The following is a 25548-nucleotide window of genomic DNA, read 5'->3' on the forward strand; positions in this document are numbered from 1 at the left end:
TGGATGGCTGCCTCCTCAGCCTGCACAATCCAATGGAGGGCTGCCCTCTCAGCCTCCAGCTTCCACTGGAGGAGTGCCCCCTCAGCCTTCACCTTCCACTGGAGGGCTGCAGCCTCAGCCTTCACCTTCAAGTGGAGTGCTGCCCCCTCAGCCTTCCCCTTCCACTGGAGGGCTTCGCCCTCAGCCTTCACCTTCTACTGGAGTGCTGCCCCCTTAGCCTTCACCTTCGACTGGAAAGCTGCCCCCTCAGCCTTCCCTTTCCACTGGAGGGCTTCGCCCTCAGCCTTCAGCTTCCACTGGACGGCTGTCCTCTCAAACTTCACCTTCCACTGGACGACTGCCCCCTCAGCCTTCACCTTCCACTGGAGGGCTGCCTCCTCAGCCTTCACCTTCCACTGGAGGGCTGCAGCATCAGCCTTCACCTTCAACTGGATGGTTGCCTCCTCAGCCTACACCTTCCACTGGAGGGCTGCCCGCTCAGCCTACACCTCCCACTTGGGGGCTGCCTCCTCAGACTTCACCTTCCACTGGATGGTTGCCTCCTCAGCCTTCACCTTCCACTGGAGTGCTGCCTCCTCAGCTTTCACCTTCCACTGGAGGGCTGCCTCCCCAGCCTTCACCTTCCACTGGATGGCTGCCTCCTCCGCCTTCACTTTCCACTGGAGGGCTGCCACCCCAGCCTTCTCCTTTCACTGGAGGGTTGCCTCCTCAGCTTGTAACTTCCACTGGAGGACTGCCTCCCCAGCCTTCACCTTCCATTGGAGGGCTGCCCTCTCAGCCTTCACCTTCGAGAGGAGGGCTGCCCTCTCAGCCTTCACCTTCAACTGGAGGGCTGCCCTCTAAACCTTCAACTTCCACTGGAGGGCTGCAACCTCAGCCTTCACCTTCCACTGGAGGGCTGCAACCTCAGCATTCACATTCCACTGGAGGGATGCCCCCTCAGCTTTCATCGTCTACTGGAGGGCTGCCCTCTCAGCCCTCACCGTCCACTGGAGGGCTGCCTCCTCAGCCTTCACCTTCCACTGCAGGGCTGCCTCCCCAGCCCTCACCTTTCAATGGAGTGTTGCCTCCTTAGCCTTGACCTTCCACTGGAGGGCTGCCCTCTCGCTCTCCACCTTCCATTGGAGGGCTGCATCCCCAGCCTTCACCGTCCACTGGAGGGATGCCTCCTCAGCCTTCACCTTCCACTGCAGAGCTGCCTCCCCAGCCCTCACCTTTCACTGGAGGGCTGCCCCCTCAGCCTTCACCTTCCATGGTAGGGCTGTTCCTCAGCCTTCACCTTCCACTGGAGGGCTGCCTCCTCAGCCTTCACCTTCCACTGGATGGCTGCCTCCTCAGCCTTCACCTTCCATGGTAGGGCTGCTCCTCAGCCTTCACCTTCCACTGGAGGGCTGCCTCCTCAGCCTTCACCTTCCACTGGATGGCTGCCTCCTCAGCCTTCACCTTCCATGGTAGGGCTGCTCCTCAGCCTTCACCTTCCACTGGATGGCTGCCTCCTCAGCCTTCACCTTCCAGTGGAGGGCTGCCCTCTCGGCCTACAGCTTCCACTGGAGGGCTGCCCACTCAGCCTTCAACTTCCACTGGAGGATTTCCCCCTCAGTCTTCACCTTCCAATGGAGGGCTTCCCCCTCAGCCATCACCTTCCACTGGAGGGTTGCCTCCTCAGCCTTCACCTTCCACTGGATGGCTGCGTCCTCAGCCTTCACCTTCCAATGGAGGGCTGCCCTCGCAGCCTTCAACTTCCACTGGAGGGCTGCCCCCTCAGCCATCACCTTCCACTGGAGGGCTGCCCTCTCATCCTTCACCTTCCACTGGAGGGCTGCCTCCTCAGCTTTCACCTTCCACTGGAGGGCTGGTCTCTCTGCCTTCACCTTCCATTGGAGGGCTGCCTCCTTAGCCTTCACCTTCCACTGGATGGCTGCCTCCTCAGCCTTCACCTTCCACTGGATGGATGCCTCCTCAGATTTCACCTTCCACTGGAAGGTTGCCCTCTCAGCCTTCACCTTCGACTAGAGGGCTGCCCTCTAAGCCTTCAACTTCCACTGGAGGGCTGCAGCCTCAGCCTTCACCTTCCACTGGAGGGCTGTCCTCTCAAACTTCACCTTCCACTGGTCTACTGCCCCCTCAGCCTTCACCTTCCACTGGAGGGCTGCCTCCTCAGCCTTCACATTCCACTGGATGGCTGCCTCCTCAGCCTTCACCTTCCAATGGAGGGCTGCCCTCTCAGCCTTCAGCTTTCACTGGAGGGCTGCCCCCTCAGCCATCACCTTCCACTGGAGGACTGCCCTCTCATCGTTCACCTTCCACTGGAGGGATGCTTCCTCAGCTTTCACCTTCCATTGGAGGGCTGCCTCCTCAGCCTTCAAGTTCCACTGGAGGGCTGCCTCCTCAGCCTTCACCTTCCACTGGATGGCTGCCTCCTCAGCCTGCACAATCCAATGGAGGGCTGCCCTCTCAGCCTCCAGCTTCCACTGGAGGAGTGCCCCCTCAGCCTTCACCTTCCACTGGATGGCTGCCTCCTCCGCCTTCACTTTCCACTGGAGTGCTGCCTCCCCAGCCTTCACCTTCCACTAGAGGGTTGCCCTCTCAGCCTTCACCTTCGACAGGTGGGCTGCCCTCTCAGCCTTCAACATCCACTGAAGGGCTGCTCCCTCAGCCTTCACCTTCAACTGGAATGCTGCCTCCTCAGCCTTCACCTTCCACTGGAGGGCTCCCCTCTCGGCCTTCACCTTCCACTGGAGGGCTGCCTCCTCGGCTATCACCTTCCACTGGAGGGCTGTCCTCTCAAACGTCACGTTCCACTGGATGTCTGCCCCCTCAGCCTTTACCTTCCACTAGAGGACTGCCTACTCAAACTTCACCTTCCACTGGAGGGCTGCCCCCTCAGCCTTCACCTTCGACTGGAGGATTTCCCCCTCAGCCTTCACCTTCCAATGGAGGGCTGCCCTCTCAGCCTTCAACTTGCACTGGAGGGCTGCCCTCTCTGCCTTCCCCGTCCACTGGAGGTCTTCGCTCTCTGTCTCCACCTTCCGTTGGAGGGCTGCATCCCCAGCCTTCACCTTTCTCCGGAGGGCTGCCTCCTCAGCCTTCAGCTTCCACTGGAAAGTTGCCCCCTACGCCTTCCCCTTCCACTGGAGCGCTTCGCTCTCAGCCTTCACCTTCCACTGGAGGGCTGTCATCTCAAACTTCACCTTCCACTGGACGACTGCCCACTCAGCCTTCACCTTCCACTAGAGGACTGCCCTATCGGTCTCCAGCTTCCGCTGGAGGGCTGCCCTCTGTGCCTTCACTTTCAACTGGAGGGCTACCCTCTCTGCCGTACCTTCCACTGGAGGGATGCCCTCTCTGCCTTCACCTTCCACTGGAGGGCTGCCTCCTCAGCCTTCACCTTCCACTGGAGGGCTGCCTCCTCAGCCTTCACCTTCCAATGGATGGCTGCCTCCTCTGCCTTCACCTTCCACTGGAGGGCTGCCTCCTCAGCTTTCACCTTCCACTGGAGGGCTGCCCTCTCAGCCTTCACCTTCTACTGGAGAGCTGCCTTCTCAGCCTTCACCTTCCACTGGAGGGCTGCCTTCTCAGCCTTCACCTTCCACTGGAAAGCTGCCCCCTACGCCTTCCCCTTCCACTGGAGGGCTTCGCCCTCAGCCTTCACCTTCCACTGGAGGGCTGCGCCCTCAGCCTTCACCTTCCACTGGAAAGCTGCCCCCTACGCCTTCCCCTTCCACTGGACGGCTTCGCCCTCAGCCTTCACCTTCCACTGGAGGGCTGTCCTCTCAAACTTCACCTTCCACTGGACGACTGCCCACTCAGCCCTCACCTTCCACTGGAGGACTGCCCTATCGGTCTCCAGCTTCCGCTGGAGGGCTGCCCTCTGTGCCTTCACTTTCAACTGGAGGGTTACCCTCCCTGCCTTCACCTTCCACTGGAGGGATGCCCTCTCTGCCTTCACCTTCCACTGGAGGGCTGCCCCCACAGCCTTCACCTTCCACGGTAGGGCTGCCTCCTCAGCCTTCACCTTCCACTGGAGGGCTGCCTCCTCAGCCTTCACATTCCACTGGATGGCTGCCTCCTCAGCCTTCACCTTCCAATGGAGGGCTGCCCTCTCGGCCTCCAGCTTCCACTGGAGGGCTGCCCCCTCAGCCTTCACCTTCGACTGGAGGGCTGCCTCCTCAGCCTTCACATTCCAATGGATGGCTGCCTCCTCTGCCTTCACCTTCCACTGGAGGGCTGCCTCCTCAGCTTTCACCTTCCACTGGAGGGCTGCCCTCTCAGCCTTCACCTTCTACTGGAGGGTTGCCTTCTCAGCCTTCACCTTCCACTGGAGGGCTGCCTTCTCAGCCTTCACCTTCCACTGGAAAGCTGCCCCCTACGCCTTCCCCTTCCACTGGAGGGCTTCGCCCTCAGCCTTCACCTTCCACTGGAGGGCTGCGCCCTCCGCCTTCACCTTCCACTGGAAAGCTGCCCCCTACGCCTTCCCCTTCCACTGGACGGCTTCGCCCTCAGCCTTCACCTTCCACTGGAGGGCTGTCCTCTCAAACTTCACCTTCCACTGGACGACTGCCCACTCAGCCCTCACCTTCCACTGGAGGACTGCCCTATCGGTCTCCAGCTTCCGCTGGAGGGCTGCCCTCTGTGCCTTCACTTTCAACTGGAGGGTTACCCTCTCTGCCTTCACCTTCCACTGGAGGGATGCCCTCTCTGCCTTCACCTTCCACTGGAGGGCTGGCCTCTCAAACTTCACCTTCCACTGGAGGGCTGCTCCTCAGCCTTCACCTTCCACTGGAGGGCTGCCTCCTCAGCCTTCACCTTCCACTGGAGGGCTGCCTCCTCAGCCTTCACCTTCCACTGGATGGCTGCCTCCTCAGCCTTCACCTTCCAATGGAGGGCTTCCCTCTCAGCCTCCACCTTACACTGGAGGGCTGCCCCCTCAGCCTTCACCTTCCACTGGAGGGCTGCAGCCTCAGCCTTCACATTCAACTGGATGGTTGCCTCCTCAGCCTTCACCTTCCACTGGAGGGCTGCCCTTTCAGCCTAAACCTCCCACTTGGGGGCTGCCTCCTCAGACTTCACCTTCCACTGGATGGTTGCCTCCTCAGCCTTCACCTTCGACAGGAGGTCTGCCCTCTCAGCCTTCACCTTCAACTAGAGGGCTGCCCTCTAAGCCTTCAAGTTCCACTGGAGGCCTCCCCCCTGAGCCTTCACCTTCCACTGGAGGGCTGCAACCTCAGCCTTCAACTTCCACTGGAGGGCTGCCCCCTCAGCCTTCACCTTCTACTGGAGGGCTGCCCTCTCAGCCTTCAACATCCACTGGAGGGCTGCAGCATCAGCCTTCACCTTCAATTGGAGGGCCGCCCCCTCAGCCAACACGTCCCACTGGAGGACTGCCTCCCCAGACTTCTCATTCCACTGGATGGTTGGCTCCTCAGCCTTCACCTTCCACTGGAGTGCTGCCTCCTCAGCTTTCACCTTCCAATGGAGGGCTTCCCTCTCAGCCTCCACCTTACACTGGAGGGATGCCCCCTCAGCCTTCACATTCAACTGGATGGTTGCCTCCTCAGCCTTCACCTTCCACTGGAGGGCTGCCCTTTCAGCCTAAACCTCCCACTTGGGGGCTGCCTCCTCAGACTTCACCTTCCACTGGATGGTTGCCTCCTCAGCCTTCACCTTCGACAGGAGGTCTGCCCTCTCAGCCTTCACCTTCAACTAGAGGGCTGCCCTCTAAGCCTTCAAGTTCCACTGGAGGCCTCCCCCCTGAGCCTTCACCTTCCACTGGAGGGCTGCCCCCTCAGCCTTCACCTTCTACTAGAGGGCTGCCCTCTCAGCCTTCACCTTCCACTGGAGGGCCGCCCCCTCAGCCAACACGTCCCACTAGGCGGCTGCCTCCCCAGACTTCACATTCCACTGGATGGTTGGCTCTTCAGCCTTCACCTTCCACTGGAGTGCTGCCTCCTCAGCTTTCACCTTTCACTGGAGGGCTCCCCTCTCGGCCTTCACCTTCAATTGGAAGGCAAATCCTCAGCTATCACCTTCCACTGGATGGCTGCCCCCTCAGCCTTCACCTTCCACTAGAGGGCTGCCTCCCCATCCTTCACCGTCCACTGGAGGGCTGCCTCCTCAGCCTTCACCTTTCTCCGGAGCGCTGCCTCCTCAGCCTTCACCTTCCACTGGAGGGCTGCCTTCTCAGCCTTCACCTTCCACTGGAGGGCTGCCTTCTCAGCCTTCACCTTCCACTGGAGGGCGGCCCTCTTGGCATCCAGCTTCCAATGGAGGGCTGCCCTCTCAGCCTTCACCTTCTACTGGAGGGCTGCCTTCTCAGACTTCACCTTCCACTGGAGGGCTGCCCCCTCAGCCTTCCCCTTCAACTGGAGGGCTGCCCCCTCAGCCTTCCCGTTCCACTGGACGTCTGCCCCCTCAGCCTTCACCTTCCACTGGAGGGCTGCCTCCTCAGCCTTCACCTTCCACTGGAGGACTGCCCTATCCGTCTCCAGCTTCCACTGGAGGGCTGGCCCACTTGGCTTGCAGCTTCCGCTGGAGGGATGCCCTCTCTGCCTGCACTTTCAACTGGAGGGCTACCCTCTCTGCCCTCACCTTCCACTGGAGGGATGCCCTCTCTGCCTTCACCTTCCACTGGAGGGCTGCCCCCTCAGCCTTCACCTTCCCCGGTAGGGCTGCCTCCTCAGCCTTCACCTTCCAATGGAGGGCCGCCCTCTTGGCCTAAAGCTTCCACTGGAGGGCTGCCCCCTCAGCCTTCACCTTCGACTGGAGGGCTGCCCTCTCAGCCTTCAACTTCCACTGGAGGCTTTCCCCCTCAGCCTTCACCTTCCAATGGAGGGCTGCCCTCTCAGCCTTCAACTTTCACTGGAGGGCTGCCCCCTCAGCCATCACCTTCCACTGGAGGGCTGCCCTCTCATCCTTTACCTTCCACTGGAGGGCTCCCTCATCAGCTTTCACCTTCCACTGGAGGGCTGGCCTCTCTGCCTTCACCTTCCACTGGAAGGCTGCCTCCCCAGCCTTCACCTTCCACTGGAGGACTGCCTCCTCAGCCTTCAATATCCACTGAACGGCTGCCCCCTCAGCCTTCACCTTCCACTGGAGGGCTGCCCCCTCAGCCTTCACCTTCCACATGAGGGCTGCCCTCTCAGCCTTCAATATCCACTGAACGGCTACCTCCTCAGCCTTCACCTTCCACTGGATGGTTGCCTCCTCAGCCTTCACCTTCTACTGGAGTGCTGCCTCCTCAGCTTTCACCTTCTACTGGAGGGCTGCCTCCTCAGCCTTCTCCTTCCACTGGAGGGTTGCCTGCTCAGCTTGTAACTTCCACTGGAGGGTGCCTCCTCAGCCTTCTCCTTCCACTGGAGGGTTGCCTCCTCAGCTTGTAACTTCCACTGGAGGACTGCCTCCCCAGCCTTCACCTTCCACTGGAGGGCTGCCCTCTCAGCCTTCACATTCGACAGGAGGGCTGCCGACTCAGCCTTCACCTTCAACTGGATGGTTGCCTCCTCAGCCTTCACCTTCCACTGGAGGGCTGCCCTCTAAGCCTTCAACTTCCACTGGAGTCCTGCCCCCTTAGCCTTCACCGTCCACTGGAGGGCTGCAACCTCAGCCTTCACCTTCCACTGGAGGGATGCCCCCTCAGCCTTCACCTTCCACTGGAGGTCTGCCTCCTCAGCCTTCACCTTTCCCTGGAGGGCTGCCTCCTCAGCCTTCACCTTCCACTGGAGGGCTGTTTTCTCAGCCTTCACCTTCCACTGGAGGACTGCCCTATCTGTCTCCAGCTTCCACTGGAGGGCTGGCCCACTTGGCTTGCAACTTCCGCTGGAGGGCTGCCCTCTCTGCCTTCACCTTCCACTGGAATGCTGCCCTCTCAGCCTTCACCTTCCACTGGAGAGCTGCCCCCTCAGCCTTCACCTTCCACTGCATGGCTGCCTCCTCAGCCTTCACCTTCCAATGGAGGGCTGCCCTCTCGGCCTACAGCTTCCACTGGAGGGCTGCCCCCTCATCCTTCACCTTCCAATGGAGGACTGCCCTCTCAGCCTTCAACTTCCACTGGATGTCTTCCCCCTCAGATTTAACCTTCACCTTCCACTTGTGGGCTGTCCTCTCAAACTTCACCTTCAACTGGATGTCTTTCCCCTCAGATTTAACCTTCACCTTCCACTGGAGGGCTGCCTCGTCAGCCTTCACCATCTATTGGAGGGTTGCCTCCTCAGCCTTCAACTTCCACTGGAGGGCTGCCCTCTCGGTCTCCACCTTCCACTGGAGGGCTGCCCCCTCAGCCTTCACCTTCCACTGGAGGGCTGCCTCCTCAGCCTTCACCTTTCACTGGAGGACCGCCCTATCCGTCTCCAGCTTCCACTGGAGAGCTGGCCCACTTGGCTTGCAGCTTCCGCTGGAGGGCTGCCCTCTCTGCCTTCACTTTCAACTGGAGGGCTACCCTCTCTGCCTTCACCTTCCACTGGAGGGCTGCCCTCTCTGCCTTCACCTTCCACTGGAGGGCTGCCTCCTCAGCCTTCACGTTCCACTGGAGAGCTGCCTCCTCCGCCTTCACCTTCCACTGCATGGCTGCCTCCTCAGCCTTCACCTTCCAATGGAGGGCTGCCCTCTCGGCCTACAGCTTCCACTGGAAGGCTGCCCCCTCAGCCTTCACCTTCGACTGGAGGGCTGCCCTCTCAGCCTTCAACTTCCACTGGAGGAGTTCCCCCTCAGCCTTCACCTTCCAATGGAGGGCTGCCCTCTCAGCCTTCAACTTCCACTGGAGGGCTGCCCCCTCAGCCATCACCTTCCACTGGAGGGCTGCCCTCTCATCCTTCACCTTCCACTGGAGGGTTGCCTCCTCATTTTTCACCTTCCACTGGAGGGCTGTCCTCTCAAACTTCACCTTCAACTGGATGTCTGCCTCCTCAGATTTAACCTTCACCTTCCACTGGAGTGCTGTCCTCTGAAACTTCACCTTCAACTGGATGTCTGCCCCCTCAGATTTAACCTTCACCTTCCACTGGAGGGCTGTCCTCTGAAACTTCACCTTCAACTGGATGTCTTCCCCCTCAGATTTAACCTTTACCTTCCACTAGAGGGCTGCCTCGTCAGCCTTCACCATCTATTGGAGGGTTGCCTCCTCTGCCTTCACCTTCCACTGGAGGGCTGCCCTCTCGGACTCCACCTTCCACTGGAGGGCTGCCCCCTCAGCCTTCACGTTCTACAGGAGGGCTGCCTACTCAGACTTTACCTTTCCCTGGAGAGCTGCCCTCTCGTCCTCCAGCTTCCACTCGAGGGCTGACCCACTTGGCCTGCAGCTTCCACTGGAGGGCTGCCCTCTCTGCCTTCACTTTCAACTGGAGGGCTACCCTCTAGTCATTCACCTTCCACTGGAGGGCTGCCTCATCAGCCTTCACCTTCCACTGGAGGTCTGCCTCCTCAGCCTTCACCTTCCACTGGAGGGCTGCCTCCTCACCCTACACGTTCCATTGGAGGGCTGCCTTCCCAGCCTTCACCTTCCCCTGGAGGATTGCCTCCTCAGCCTTCACCTTCCACTGGATTGCTGCCTTCTCAGCCTTTGCCTTCCACTGGAGGGTTGCCTCCTCAGCCTTTACCTTCCACTGGAGAGCTGCCCTCTCTGCCTTCGCTTTCAACTGGAGGGCTACCCTCTCAGCCTTCACCTTCTACTGGAAGGCTGCCCCCTCAGCCTTCAACTTCTACTGGAGGGCTGCCTTCTCAACCTTCATCTTCCACTGGAGGGCTGCCTCCTCAGCCTTCGACTTCTAGAGGAGGGCCTGCCGACTCGTCCTCCAGCTTCCACTGGAAGGCTGCCCTATCTGCCTTCACTTTCAACTGGAGGGCTTCCCTCTCTGCCTTCACCTTCAAATGGGGGGCTGCCTTCTCAGCGTTCTCCTTCCACTGGAGGCCTGCCCCCTCAGCCTTCCCCTTCCACTGGAGGGCTGCTTCCTCAGCCTTCCCCTTCCACTGGAGGGCTGCCACCTCATCCTTCCCCTTGCACTTGAGGGCTTCGCCCTCAGCCTTCACCTTCCAATGGAGGGCTGCCCCTCAGCCTTCACCTTCCACTGGAGAGGTGCCCCCTCAGCCTTCCCCTTCCACTGGAGGGCTTCACCCTCAGCCTTCACCTTCCACTGGAGGACTGTCCTCTCAAACTTCACCTTCCACTGGACGGCTGCCCCCTCAGCCTTCACCTTCCACTGGAGGGCCGCCTCCTCAGCCTTCCCCTTCAACTGGAGGGCTGCACCCTCAGCCTTCCCCTTCCACTGGAGGGTTTTGCCCTCAGCCTTCACCTTCCACTGGACGACTGCCCACTCAGCCCTCACCTTCCACTGGAGGACTGCCCTATCGGTCTCCAGCTTCCGCTGGAGGGCTGCCCTCTGTGCCTTCACTTTCAACTGGAGGATTACCCTCTCTGCCTTCACCTTCCACTGGAGGGATGCCCTCTCTGCCTTCACCTTCCACTGGAGGGCTTCCCCCACAGCCTTCACCTTCCACGGTAGGGCTGCCTCCTCAGCCTTCACCTTCCACTGGAGGGCTGCCTCCTCAGCCTTCACATTCCACTGGATGGCTGCCTCCTCAGCCTTCACCTTCCAACGGAGGGCTGCCCTCTCGGCCTCCAGCTTCCACTGGAGGGCTGCCCCCTCAGCCTTCACCTTCGACTGGAGGGCTGCCTCCTCAGCCTTCACATTCCAATGGATGGCTGCCTCCTCTGCCTTCACCTTCCACTGGAGGGCTGCCTCCTCAGCTTTCACCTTCCACTGGAGGGCTGCCCTCTCAGCCTTCACCTTCTACTGGAGGGCTGCCTTCTCAGCCTTCACCTTCCACTGGAGGGCTGCGCCCTCAGCCTTCACCTTCCACTGGAAAGCTGCCCCCTACGCCTTCCCCTTCCACTGGACGGCTTCGCCCTCAGCCTTCACCTTCCACTGGAGGGCTGTCCTCTCAAACTTCGCCTTCCACTGGACGACTGCCCACTCAGCCCTCACCTTCCACTGGAGGACTGCCCTATCGGTCTCCAGCTTCCGCTGGAGGGCTGCCCTCTGTGCCTTCACTTTCAACTGGAGGGTTACCCTCTCTGCCTTCACCTTCCACTGGAGGGATGCCCTCTCTGCCTTCACCTTCCACTGGAGGGCTGCCCCCTCAGCCTTCACCTTCCACTGGAGGGCTGCCTCCTCAGCCTTCACCTTCCACTGGAGTGCTGCCCGCTCAGACGTCACCTTCCACTGGAGGACTGCCTCTCCAGGCTCACCTTTCACTGGTGTGTTGCCTCCTCAGCCTTCACCTTCCACTGGAGGGTTGCCTTCTCAGCCTTCACCTTCCACTGGAGGGCTGCCTTCTCAGCCTTCACCTTCCACTGGAGGGCTGCCTCCTCAGCCTTCACATTCCACTGGATGGCTGCCTCCTCAGCCTTCACCTTCCAATGGAGGGCTGCCCTCTCGGCCTCCAGCTTCCACTGGAGGGCTGCCCCCTCAGCCTTCACCTTCGACTGGAGGGCTGCCCTCTCATCCTTCAACTTTCACTGGAGGATTTCCCCCTCAGCCTTCACCTTCCAATGGAGGGCTGCCTCCTCAGCTTTCACCTTCAACTGGAGGGCTGGCCTCTCAAACTTCACCTTCCACTGGAGGGCTGCTCCTCAGCCTTCACCTTCCACTGGAGGGCTGCCTCCTCAGCCTTCACCTTCCACTGGAGGGCTGCCTCCTCAGCCTTCACCTTCCACTGGATGGCTGCCTCCTCAGCCTTCACCTTCCAATGGAGGGCTTCCCTCTCAGCCTCCACCTTACACTGGAGGGCTGCCCCCTCAGCCTTCACCTTCCACTGGAGGGCTGCAGCCTCAGCCTTCACATTCAACTGGATGGTTGCCTCCTCAGCCTTCACCTTCCACTGGAGGGCTACCCTTTCAGCCTAAACCTCCCACTTGGGGGCTGCCTCCTCAGACTTCACCTTCCACTGGACGGCTGCCCCCTCAGCCTTCACCTTCCACTGGAGGGCCGCCTCCTCAGCCTTCACCTTTCACTCGAGGACTGCCCTATCCGTCTGCAGCTTCCACTGGAGGGCTGGCCCACTTGGCTTGCAGCTTCCATTGGAGGGCTGCCCTCTCTGCCTTCACTTTCAACTGGAGGGCTACCCTCTCTGCCTTCACCTTCCACTGGAGGGCTGCCCTCTCTGCCTTCACTTTCAACTGGAGGGCTACCCTCTCTGCCTTCACCTTCCACTGGAGGGCTGCCCTCTCTGCCTTCACCATCCATGGTAGGGCTGCCCTCTCTGCCTTCACATTCCACGGTAGGGCTGCCTCCTCAGCTTTCACACTCCACTGGAGGGCTGCCTCCTCAGCCTTCACCTTCCACTAGAGGGCTGCCTCATCAGCCTTCACCTTCCACTGGAGGGCTGACCTCTCGGTATCCACCTTCCACTGGTGGGCTGCCCCCTCAGCCTTCACCTTCTGCTGGAGGGCTGGCTCCTCAGACTTCACCTTCCACTGGAGGGCTGCCTCCTTAGCCTTCACATTCCACTGGAGGGCTGCCCTCTCTGCCTTCACCTTCCACGGGAGGACTGCCCTCTCGGCCTTCACCTTCCACTGGAGGGCTGCCTCCTCAGCCTTCAACGTTCTCTGGACGGCTGCCTCCTCAGCCTTCACCTTCCACTGGAGTGCTGCCTCCCCAACCCTCACCTTTCACTGGAGTGTTGCCTCCTCAGCCTTCATCTTCCACTGGAGGGCGGCCCTGTTGGCATCCAGCTTCCAATGGAGGGCTGCCCTGTCAGCCTTCACCTTCTACTGGAGGGCTTCGCCCTCAGCCTTCACCTTCTACTGGACGGCTGCCCCCTCTTCCTTCACCTTCCACTGGAGGGCTGCCTCCTCAGCTTTCACCTTCCACTGGAGGACTGCCCTATGCATCTCCAGCTTCCGCTGGAGGGCTGCCCTCTCTGCCTTCATTTTCAACTGGAGGTCTGCCCTCTCTGCCTTCACCTTCCACTGGAGGGCTGCCCTCTCTGCCTTCACCTTCCATCGGAGGGCTGCCCCCTCAGCCTTCGCCTTTTACTGGAGGGCGGCCTCCTCAGCCTTCAACTTCCACTGGAGGGCTGCCCTCTTGGCCTTCACCTTCCACTGGAGGGCTGCCCCCTCAGCCTTCACCTTCCACTGGCGGGATGCCCCCTCAGCCTTCATCTTCCACTGGAGGGCTGCCTTCTCGGCCTTCACCTTCCACTGGAGGGCTGCCCCCTCAGCCTTCACCTTCGACTGGAGGGCTGCCCTCTCAGCCTTCAATTTGCACTGGAGGAGTGCCCCCTCAGCCTTCACCTTCCATTGGAGGGCTGCCTCCTCAGCTTTCACCTACCACTGGGGGGGCTGCCCTCTCGGCCGTCTCCTTCCACTGGAGGGCTGCCCTCTCTGCCTTCAACTTTCTCTGGATGGCTGCCTCCTCAGCCTTCACCTTCCACTGGAGGGCTGCCTCCCCAGCCCTCACCTTTCACTGGAGTGTTGCCTCCTCAGCCTTCACCTTCCACTGGAGGACTGCCTCCTCAGCCTTCAACTTTCTCTGGATGGCTGCCTCCTCAGCCTTCACCTTTCACTGGAGGGCTGCCCTCTCAGCCTTCACCTTCTACTGGAGGGCTGCCTTCTCAGCCTTCACCTTCCACTGGAGGGTTACCCCCTCAGCCTTCCCCTTCCAGTGGAGGGCTGCCCCCTCAGCCTTCCCCATCCACTGGAGGGCTTCGCCCTCAGCCTTCACCTTCTACTGGAGGGTTGCCCTCTCAGCCTTCACCTTCTACTGGAGCGTTGCCCCCTTAGCCTTCGCCTTCCACTGGAAAGCTGCCCCCTCAGCCTTCCCCTTCCACTAGAGGGCTTCGCCCTCAGCCTTCACCTTCCACTGGACGGCTGCCCCCTCATCCTTCACCTTCCACTGGAGGCTGCCTCCTCAGCTTTCACCTTCCACTGGAGGACTGCCCTATCTATCTCCAGCTTCCATTGGGGGGCTGGCCCACTTGGCTTGCAGCTTCCACTGGAGGGCTGACCTCTCTGCCTTCACGTTCAACTGGAGGTCTGCCCTCTCGGCCTTCACCTTCCACTGGAGGGCTGCCCCCTCAGCCTTCGCCTTCGACTGGAGGGCTGCCCTCTCAGCCTTCAACTTCCACTGGAGTAGTGCCCCCTCAGCCTTCACCTTCCATTGGAGGGCTGCACCCTCAGCCTTCAACTTCTACTGGAGGGCTGCCCCCTCAGCCTTCACCTCCCACTGGAGGGCTGCCTCCTCAGACTTCAGCTTCCACTGGATGGTTGCCTCCTCAGCCTTCACCTTCCACTGGGGGGCAGCCCTCTCGGCCTTCACCTTCCACTGGAGGGCTGCCCTCTCTGCCTTCACCTTCCACCTGAGGGCTGCCCTCAGTCTCCACTTTCCATTGGAGGGCTGCCTCCACAGCCTTCACCTTCCTTTGGAGGGCTGCCTCATCAGACTTCAGCTTCCATTGGAGGTCTGCCTCCCCAGCCTTCACCTTCCACTGGAGTGTTGCCTCCCCAGGCTGCACCTTCCACTGGAGGGCTACCTACTAAACCTTCACCTTCCACTGGAGGGCTGCCTTCTCAGCCTTCACCTTCTATGGGAGGGCTGCCGTCTCAGCTTTACCTTCTACTGGAGGGCTGCCCCCTTAGGCTTCCCCTTCCACTGGAGGGCTTCGCCCTCAGCCTTCACCTTCCACTGGAGGGCTGTCCTCTCAAACTTCACCTTCCACTGGACGGCTGCCCCCTCAGCCTTCACCTTCCACTGGAGGGCGGCCCTCTCTGCCTTCACTTTCCACTGGAGGGCTGCCCTCTCGGTCTCCACCTTCCATTGGAGTGCCGCCTCCCCAGCCCTCACCTTCCACTGCACGGCTGCCTCCTCAGCCTTCACCTTCCACTGGAGGGCTGCCTCCTCAGCCTTCACCTTCCACTGGAGTGCCGCCTCCCCAGCCCTCACCTTTCACTGGAGTGCTGCCCTCTCTGCCTTCACTTTGAACTGGAGGGCTGCCCTCTCTGCCTTCACCTTCCACCGGAGGGCTGCCCCCTCAGCCTTCACCTTCCACTGGAGGGATGCCCTCTCGGCCTTCACCTTCCACTGGACGGCTGCCCCCTCAGCCTTCACCTTCGACTGGAGGGCTGCACTCTCAGCCTTCACCTTCCACTGGACGGCTTCCCCCTCAGCCTTCACCTTCTACTGGAGGGCTGCCCCCTCAGCCACCATCTTCCACTGGAGGGCTGGCCCTCAGCCTACACCTCTCACTGGAGGGCTGCTTCCTCAGGCTTCACCTTCCACTGGATGGTTGACTCCTCAGCCTTCACCTTCCACTGGAGGGCTGCCTCCACAGCTTTCACCTTCCACTGGGGGGCTGCCCTCTCGGCCTTCGCCTTCCACTGGAGGGCTGCCCTCTCTGACTTCACCTTCCACTGGAGGGCTACCCTCTCGGTCTCCACTTTCCATTGGAGGACTGCCTCCTCAGCCTTCCCCTTCCTCTGGAGGGCTGCCTCATCAGCCTTCACGTTCCACTGGAGGGCTGCCTCCCCAGCCCTCACCTTCCACTGGAGTTTTGCCTCCTCAGGCTGCACCTTCCACTGGAGGGCTGCCTTCTAAGCCTTCACCCTCCACTGGAGGGCTGCCTTCTCAGCCTTCACCTTCCACTGGAGGGCGGCCCTCTCGGCATCCTGCTTCCAATGGAGGGCTGCCCTCTCAGCCTTCACCTTCCACTGGAGGGCTTCGCCCTTAACCTTCACCTTCCATTGGAGGGCTTCACCCTTAACCTTCCCCTTCCACTGGAGGGCTGCCACCCAGCCTTCCCCTTCCACTGGAGGGCTTCACCCTTAACCTTCACCTTCTACTGGAGGGCTGCCCTCTCAGCTTTCACCTTTTACTGGAGTGCTGCCCCCTTAGCCTTCCCCTTCCACTGGAGGGCTGCCTTCTCAGACTTCACCTTCCACTGGAGGGCGGCCCTCTTGGCATTCAGCTTCCAATGGATGGCTGCCCTCTCAGCCTTCACCTTCCACTGGAGGGCTGTCCTCTCTGCCTTCACCTTCCACTGGCGGGCTGCCCTCTCGGTCTCCACCTTCCATTGGAGGGCTGCATCCCCAGCCTTCATCTTCCACTGGAGGGCTGCATTCTCAGCCTTCACCTTCCACTGGAGGGCTGCCCCCTCAGCCTTCACCTTCTACTGGAAGGCTGCCCCCTCAGAATTCACCTTCCACTGGAGGGCTGCCTTCTCAGCCTTCACCTTTCACTGGAGGGATCCCCCCTCAGCCTTCACCTTCTACTGGAAGGCTGCCCCCTCAGCCTTCACCTTCCACTGGAGAGGTGCCCCCTCAGCCTTCACCTTCCACTGGAGGGCGGCCCTCTTGGCATTCAGCTTCCAATGGATGGCTGCCCTCTCAGCCTTCACCTTCCACTGGAGGGCTGTCCTCTCTGCCTTCACCTTCCACTGGCGGGCTGCCCTCTCGGTCTCCACCTTCCATTGGAGGGCTGCATCCCCAGCCTTCACCTTCCACTGGAGGGCTGCATTCTCAGCCTTCACCTTCCACTGGAGGGCTGCCCCCTCAGCCTTCACCTTCTACTGGAAGGCTGCCCCCTCAGAATTCACCTTCCACTGGAGGGCTGCCTTCTCAGCCTTCACCTTTCACTGGAGGGATCCCCCCTCAGCCTTCACCTTCTACTGGAAGGCTGCCCCCTCAGCCTTCACCTTCCACTGGAGAGGTGCCCCCTCAGCCTTCACCTTCCACTGGAGGGTTGCCTCCTCAGCCTTCGCCTTCTAGAGGAGGGCTGCCGTCTTGTCCTCCAGATTCCACTGTAGGGCTGGCCCACTTGACCAGCAGCTTCCAATGGAGGGCTGCCCTCTCTGCCTTCACCTTCTACTGGAGCGCTGCCCCCTCAGACTTCCCCTTCCACTGGAGGGATGCCCCCTCATCCCTCCCCTTGCACTTGAGGGCTTCGCCCTCAGCCTTCACATTCCACTGGAGGACTGTCCTCTCAAACTTCACCTTCCACTGGAGTGTTGCCTCCTCAGCCTTCACCTTCCACTGGAGGGCTGCCTTCTCAGCCTTCACCTTCTACTGGAGGGCTGCCTTCTCAGCCTTCACCTTCCACCGGAGGGCTGCACCCTCAGCCTCACCCATCCACTGGAGGGCTCCGCCCTCAGCCTTCACCTTCTACTGGAGGGTTGCAATCTCTGCCTTCACCTTCCACTGAAAAGCTGCCCCCTCAGCCTTCTCCTTCCACTGGAGGGCTTCTCTCTCAGCCTTCACCTTCCACTGGAGGGCTGTCCTCTCAAACTTCACCTTCCACTGGACGCCTGCCCCTTCAGACTTCACCTTCCACTGGAGGGCTGCCTCCTCAGCCTTCAACTTCCACTGGAGGACTGCCCTATCCGTCTCCAGCTTCCACTGGAGGGCTGGCCCACTTGGCTTGCAGCTTACACTGGATGGCTGCACTTTATTCCTTCACTTTCAACTGGAGGGCTGCCCACTCTGCCTTCACCTTCCATGTTAGGGCTGCCTCCTCAGCCTACACCTCCCACTGGAGGGCTGCCTCCTCATACTTCGCCTCCACTGAATGGTTGCCTCCTCAGCCTTCACCTTCCACTGGAGTGCTGCCTCCTCAGCCTTCACCTTCCACTGGAGGGCTGCCTTCTCGGCCTTCACCTTCCACTGGAGGGCTGCCCCCTCAGCCTTCACCTTCGACTGGAGGGCTGCCCTCTCAGCCTTCAATTTGCACTGGAGGAGTGCCCCCTCAGCCTTCACCTTCCATTGGAGGGCTGCCTCCTCAGCTTTCACCTACCACTGGGGGGGCTGCCCTCTCGGCCGTCTCCTTCCACTGGAGGGCTGCCCTCTCTGCCTTCAACTTTCTCTGGATGGCTGCCTCCTCAGCCTTCACCTTCCACTGGAGGGCTGCCTCCCCAGCCCTCACCTTTCACTGGAGTGTTGCCTCCTCAGCCTTCACCTTCCACTGGAGGACTGCCTCCTCAGCCTTCAACTTTCTCTGGATGGCTGCCTCCTCAGCCTTCACCTTTCACTGGAGGGCTGCCCTCTCAGCCTTCACCTTCTACTGGAGGGCTGCCTTCTCAGCCTTCACCTTCCACTGGAGGGTTACCCCCTCAGCCTTCCCCTTCCAGTGGAGGGCTGCCCCCTCAGCCTTCCCCATCCACTGGAGGGCTTCGCCCTCAGCCTTCACCTTCTACTGGAGGGTTGCCCTCTCAGCCTTCACCTTCTACTGGAGCGTTGCCCCCTTAGCCTTCGCCTTCCACTGGAAAGCTGCCCCCTCAGCCTTCCCCTTCCACTAGAGGGCTTCGCCCTCAGCCTTCACCTTCCACTGGACGGCTGCCCCCTCATCCTTCACCTTCCACTGGAGGCTGCCTCCTCAGCTTTCACCTTCCACTGGAGGACTGCCCTATCTATCTCCAGCTTCCATTGGGGGGCTGGCCCACTTGGCTTGCAGCTTCCACTGGAGGGCTGACCTCTCTGCCTTCACGTTCAACTGGAGGTCTGCCCTCTCGGCCTTCACCTTCCACTGGAGGGCTGCCCCCTCAGCCTTCGCCTTCGACTGGAGGGCTGCCCTCTCAGCCTTCAACTTCCACTGGAGTAGTGCCCCCTCAGCCTTCACCTTCCATTGGAGGGCTGCACCCTCAGCCTTCAACTTCTACTGGAGGGCTGCCCCCTCAGCCTTCACCTCCCACTGGAGGGCTGCCTCCTCAGACTTCAGCTTCCACTGGATGGTTGCCTCCTCAGCCTTCACCTTCCACTGGGGGGCAGCCCTCTCGGCCTTCACCTTCCACTGGAGGGCTGCCCTCTCTGCCTTCACCTTCCACCTGAGGGCTGCCCTCAGTCTCCACTTTCCATTGGAGGGCTGCCTCCACAGCCTTCACCTTCCTTTGGAGGGCTGCCTCATCAGACTTCAGCTTCCATTGGAGGTCTGCCTCCCCAGCCTTCACCTTCCACTGGAGTGTTGCCTCCCCAGGCTGCACCTTCCACTGGAGGGCTACCTACTAAACCTTCACCTTCCACTGGAGGGCTGCCTTCTCAGCCTTCACCTTCTATGGGAGGGCTGCCGTCTCAGCTTTACCTTCTACTGGAGGGCTGCCCCCTTAGGCTTCCCCTTCCACTGGAGGGCTTCGCCCTCAGCCTTCACCTTCCACTGGAGGGCTGTCCTCTCAAACTTCACCTTCCACTGGACGGCTGCCCCCTCAGCCTTCACCTTCCACTGGAGGGCGGCCCTCTCTGCCTTCACTTTCCACTGGAGGGCTGCCCTCTCGGTCTCCACCTTCCATTGGAGTGCCGCCTCCCCAGCCCTCACCTTCCACTGCACGGCTGCCTCCTCAGCCTTCACCTTCCACTGGAGGGCTGCCTCCTCAGCCTTCACCTTCCACTGGAGTGCCGCCTCCCCAGCCCTCACCTTTCACTGGAGTGCTGCCCTCTCTGCCTTCACTTTGAACTGGAGGGCTGCCCTCTCTGCCTTCACCTTCCACCGGAGGGCTGCCCCCTCAGCCTTCACCTTCCACTGGAGGGATGCCCTCTCGGCCTTCACCTTCCACTGGACGGCTGCCCCCTCAGCCTTCACCTTCGACTGGAGGGCTGCACTCTCAGCCTTCACCTTCCACTGGAGGGATGCCCTCTCGGCCTTCACCTTCCACTGGACGGCTGCCCCCTCAGCCTTCACCTTCTACTGGAGGGCTGCCCCCTCAGCCACCATCTTCCACTGGAGGGCTGGCCCTCAGCCTACACCTCTCACTGGAGGGCTGCTTCCTCAGGCTTCACCTTCCACTGGATGGTTGACTCCTCAGCCTTCACCTTCCACTGGAGGGCTGCCTCCACAGCTTTCACCTTCCACTGGGGGGCTGCCCTCTCGGCCTTCGCCTTCCACTGGAGGGCTGCCCTCTCTGACTTCACCTTCCACTGGAGGGCTACCCTCTCGGTCTCCACTTTCCATTGGAGGACTGCCTCCTCAGCCTTCCCCTTCCTCTGGAGGGCTGCCTCATCAGCCTTCACGTTCCACTGGAGGGCTGCCTCCCCAGCCCTCACCTTCCACTGGAGTTTTGCCTCCTCAGGCTGCACCTTCCACTGGAGGGCTGCCTTCTAAGCCTTCACCCTCCACTGGAGGGCTGCCTTCTCAGCCTTCACCTTCCACTGGAGGGCGGCCCTCTCGGCATCCTGCTTCCAATGGAGGGCTGCCCTCTCAGCCTTCACCTTCCACTGGAGGGCTTCGCCCTTAACCTTCACCTTCCATTGGAGGGCTTCACCCTTAACCTTCCCCTTCCACTGGAGGGCTGCCACCCAGCCTTCCCCTTCCACTGGAGGGCTTCACCCTTAACCTTCACCTTCTACTGGAGGGCTGCCCTCTCAGCTTTCACCTTTTACTGGAGTGCTGCCCCCTTAGCCTTCCCCTTCCACTGGAGGGCTGCCTTCTCAGACTTCACCTTCCACTGGAGGGCGGCCCTCTTGGCATTCAGCTTCCAATGGATGGCTGCCCTCTCAGCCTTCACCTTCCACTGGAGGGCTGTCCTCTCTGCCTTCACCTTCCACTGGCGGGCTGCCCTCTCGGTCTCCACCTTCCATTGGAGGGCTGCATCCCCAGCCTTCACCTTCCACTGGAGGGCTGCATTCTCAGCCTTCACCTTCCACTGGAGGGCTGCCCCCTCAGCCTTCACCTTCAACTGGAAGGCTGCCCCCTCAGAATTCACCTTCCACTGGAGGGCTGCCTTCTCAGCCTTCACCTTTCACTGGAGGGATCCCCCCTCAGCCTTCACCTTCTACTGGAAGGCTGCCCCCTCAGCCTTCACCTTCCACTGGAGAGGTGCCCCCTCAGCCTTCACCTTCCACTGGAGGGCGGCCCTCTTGGCATTCAGCTTCCAATGGATGGCTGCCCTCTCAGCCTTCACCTTCCACTGGAGGGCTGTCCTGTCTGCCTTCACCTTCCACTGGCGGGCTGCCCTCTCGGTCTCCACCTTCCATTGGAGGGCTGCATCCCCAGCCTTCACCTTCCACTGGAGGGCTGCATTCTCAGCCTTCACCTTCCACTGGAGGGCTGCCCCCTCAGCCTTCACCTTCTACTGGAAGGCTGCCCCCTCAGAATTCACCTTCCACTGGAGGGCTGCCTTCTCAGCCTTCACCTTTCACTGGAGGGATCCTCCCTCAGCCTTCACCTTCTACTGGAAGGCTGCCCCCTCAGCCTTCACCTTCCACTGGAGAGGTGCCCCCTCAGCCTTCACCTTCCACTGGAGGGTTGCCTCCTCAGCCTTCGCCTTCTAGAGGAGGGCTGCCGTCTTGTCCTCCAGATTCCACTGTAGGGCTGGCCCACTTGACCAGCAGCTTCCAATGGAGGGCTGCCCTATCTGCCTTCACCTTCTACTGGAGCGCTGCCCCCTCAGACTTCCCCTTCCACTGGAGGGATGCCCCCTCATCCCTCCCCTTGCACTTGAGGGCTTCGCCCTCAGCCTTCACATTCCACTGGAGGACTGTCCTCTCAAACTTCACCTTCCACTGGAGTGTTGCCTCCTCAGCCTTCACCTTCCACTGGAGGGCTGCCTTCTCAGCCTTCACCTTCTACTGGAGGGCTGCCTTCTCAGCCTTCACCTTCCACCGGAGGGCTGCACCCTCAGCCTCACCCATCCACTGGAGGGCTCCGCCCTCAGCCTTCACCTTCTACTGGAGGGTTGCAATCTCTGCCTTCACCTTCCACTGAAAAGCTGCCCCCTCAGCCTTCTCCTTCCACTGGAGGGCTTCTCTCTCAGCCTTCACCTTCCACTGGAGGGCTGTCCTCTCAAACTTCACCTTCCACTGGACGCCTGCCCCTTCAGACTTCACCTTCCACTGGAGGGCTGCCTCCTCAGCCTTCAACTTCCACTGGAGGACTGCCCTATCCGTCTCCAGCTTCCACTGGAGGGATGGCCCACTTGGCTTGCAGCTTACACTGGATGGCTGCACTTTATTCCTTCACTTTCAACTGGAGGGCTGCCCACTCTGCCTTCACCTTCCATGTTAGGGCTGCCTCCTCAGCCTACACCTCCCACTGGAGGGCTGCCTCCTCATACTTCGCCTCCACTGGATGGTTGCCTCCTCAGCCTTCACCTTCCACTGGAGTGCTGCCTCCTCAGCCTTCACCTTCCACTGGAGGGCTGCCTCCTTAGCCTTCACCTTCCACTGGAGTGTTGCCTCCTCAGGCTTCACCTTCCACTGGAGGGCTGTCTTCTAAGACTTCACCTTCCACTGGAGGGCTGCCTTCTCAGTCTTCACCTTCCACTGGAGGGCTGCCACCTCAGCCTTCCCCTTCCACTGGAGGGCTTCGCCCTTTACCTTCACCTTCTACTCGAGTGCTGCACCTTAGCCTTCACCTTCCACTGGAGCGCTGCCTTCTCAGCCTTCACCTTCCACTGGAGGGCTGCCTTCTCAGCCTTCACCTTCCACTGGAGGGCTGCCTTCTCAGCCTTCACCTTGCACTGGAGGGATCCCCCCCCCTCAGCCTTCACCTTCTACTGGAGGGCTGCCCTCTCTGCCTTTACCTTCTACTGGAGGGCTGCTTTCTCAGCGTTCACCTTCCACTGGAGGGCTGCCCACCCAGCCTTCCCCTTCCACAGGAGGGCTGCCCCCCATCCTTCCCCTTGCACTTGAGGGCTTCGCCCTCAGCCTGCACCTTCCACTGGAGGACTGTCCTCTCAAACTTCACCTTCCACTGGACGGCTGCCCCCTCAGCCTTCACCTTCCACTGGAGGGCTGCCCTATCCATCTCCAGCTTCCACTGGAGGCCTGGCCCACTTGGCTTGCAGCTTCCAATGGAGGGCTGCCTCCTCAACTTTCACACTCCACTGGAGGGCTGCCTCCTCAGACTTCACCTTCCACTGGAGGGCTGCCCCCTCAGCCTTCACCTTCCACTGGAAGGCTGCCCTCTCTGCCTTAACCTTCCACTGGAGGGCTGCCCTCTCGGTCTCCACCTTCCATTGGAGGGCTGCATCCCCAGCCTTCACCGTCCACTGGAGGACTGCCTGCTCAGCCTTCACCTTCTACTGCAGGGCTGCCTCCTCAGCCTTCACCTTTCTCTGGAGGGCTGCCTCCTCAGCCTTCACCTTCCACTGGTGGGCTGTCTCCACAGCCCTCACCTTTCACTGGAGTGTTGCCTCCTCAGCCATCACCTTCCACTGGAGGGCTGCCGTCTCGGACTTCACCTTCCACTGGAGGGCTGCCTTCTCAGCCTTCACATTCCACTGGAGGGCGGCCCTCTTGGCATCCAGCTTCCAGTGGAGGGCTGCCCTCTAAGCCTTCACCTTCTACTGGAGGGCTGCCTTCTCAGCCTTCACCTTCCACTGGAGGGCTGCCCCCTCAGCCTTCCCCTTCCACTGGAGGGTTGCCCTCTCAGCCTTCCCCTTCTACTGGTGTGCTGCCCCCTTAGCCTTCTCCTTCCACTCAAAAGCTGCCCCCTCAGCCTTCACTTTCCACTGGAGGGCTGCCTTCTCAGCCTTCACCTTCCACTGGAGGGCTGCCCCCTCAGCCTTCCCCTTCCACTGGAGGGTTGCCCTCTCAGCCTTCACCTTCGACAGGAGGGCTGCCCTCTCAGCCTTCACCTTCAACTGGAGGGCTGCCCTCTAAGCCTTCAACTTCCACTGGAGGCCTGACCCCTTAGCCTTCACCTTCCACTGGAGGACTGCAACCTCAGCCTTCACCTTCTACTGGAGGACTGCCTTCTCAGCCTTCACCTTCCACTGGAGGACTGCCCTATCCGTCTCCAGCTTCCACTGGAGGGCTGGCACACTTGGCTTGCAGATTAGAATGGAGGGCAGCCTTTTCTGCCTTCACTTTCAACTGGAGGGATACCCTCTCTGCCTTCACCTTACACTGGAGGGCTGCCCATTCTGCCTTCACCTTCCATTGGAGTGCTGCCTCCTCAGCCTTCACCTTCCACTGCACGGCTGCCTCCTCAGCCTTCACCTTCCTCTGGAGGGCTGCCTCCTCAGCCTTCAACTTCCACTGGAGAGCTGCGTCCCCAGCCCTCACCTTCCACTGGAGGGCTGTCTTCTAAGACTTCACCTTCCACTGGAGGGCTGCCTTCTCACACTTCACCTTCCACTGGACAGCTGCCCCCTTAGCCATCACTTTCCACTGGAGGGCCGCCTCCTCAGCCTTCACCTTCCACTGGAGGATTGCCCTCTCGGTCTCCAGCTTCCACTGGAGGGCTGGCCCAATTGGCTTGCAGCTTCCACTGGAGGGCTGCCCTCTCTGCCTTCACTTTCAAATGGTTGGCTACCCTCTCTGCCTTCACCTTCCACTGGAGGGCTGCCCTCTCTGCCTTCACCTTCCACCGGAGGGCTGCCCCCTCAGCCTTCACCTTCTACTGGAGGGCTACCCCCTCAGCCTTCACCTTCTACTGGAGGGCTGCCCACTCTGCCTTCACCTTCCATGGCATGGCTGCCTCCTCAGCCTTCACCCTCCACTGGAGGGCTGCCCCCTCAGCCCTTCCCTTCCACTGGAGGACTTCGCCCTCAACCTCCACCTTCCACTGGAGGGCTGTACTCTCAAACTTCACCTTATAATGGAGGGCTGCACCCTCAGCCTTCACCTTCCACTGGAGGGCTGCCCTCTCTGCCTTCACCTTCCACTGGTGGGCTGCCCTCTCGGTCTCCACCTTCCATTGGAGGGCTGCATCCCCTTCCTTCACCGTCCACTGGAGGGCTGCCTCCTCAGCCTTCACCTTCCACTGCAGGGCTGCCTCCTCAGCCTTCACCTTCCACTGGAGGGCTGCCTCCTCAGCCTTCACCTTCCACTGCAGGGCTGCCTCCTCAGCCTTCACCTTCCACTGGAGTGTTGCCTCCTCAGCCTTCACCTTCCACTGGAGGGCTGCCTTCTCAGTCTTCACCTTCCACTGGAGGGCTGCCTTCTCAGCCTTCACCTTCCACTGGAGGGCGGCCCTCTGGGCATTCAGCTTCCAATGGATGGCTGTCCTCTCAGCCTTCACCTTCCACTGGAGGGCTGCCCCCTCAGCCTTCACCTTCTACTGGAAGGCTGCCCCCTCAGACTTCACCTTCCACTGGAGGGCTGCCTTCTCAGCCTTCACCTTCCACTGGAGGGTTGCCTCCTCAGCCTTCGCCTTCTAGAGGAGGGCTGCCGTCTCGTCCTCCAGATTCCACTGTAGGGCTGGCCCACTTGACCAGCAGCTTCCAATGGAGGGCTGCCCTATCTGCCTTCACCTTCTACTGGAGCACTGCCCCCTCAGCCTTCCCCTTCCACTGGAGGGCTGCCCCCTCATCCTTCCCCTTGCACTTGAGGGCTTCGCCCTCAGCCTTCACCTTCCACTGGAGGGCTGCCTTCTCAGCCTTCACCTTCTACTGGAGGGCTGCCTTCTCAGCCTTCACCTTCCACCGGAGGGCTGCACCCTCAGCCTCACCCATCCACTGGAGGGCTCCGCCCTCAGCCTTCACCTTCTACTGGAGGGTTGCAATCTCTGCCTTCACCTTCCACTGGACGGCTGCCCCCTCAGCCTTCTCCTTCCACTGGAGGGCTTCTCTCTCAGCCTTCACCTACCACTGGAGGGCTGTCCTCTCAAACTTCACGTTCCACTGGACGCCTGCACC

The sequence above is a fragment of the Cetorhinus maximus genome, chromosome 8 (assembly GCF_964194155.1).
Source record: "Cetorhinus maximus chromosome 8, sCetMax3.hap1.1, whole genome shotgun sequence".
Classification (NCBI taxonomy): domain Eukaryota; kingdom Metazoa; phylum Chordata; class Chondrichthyes; order Lamniformes; family Cetorhinidae; genus Cetorhinus; species Cetorhinus maximus.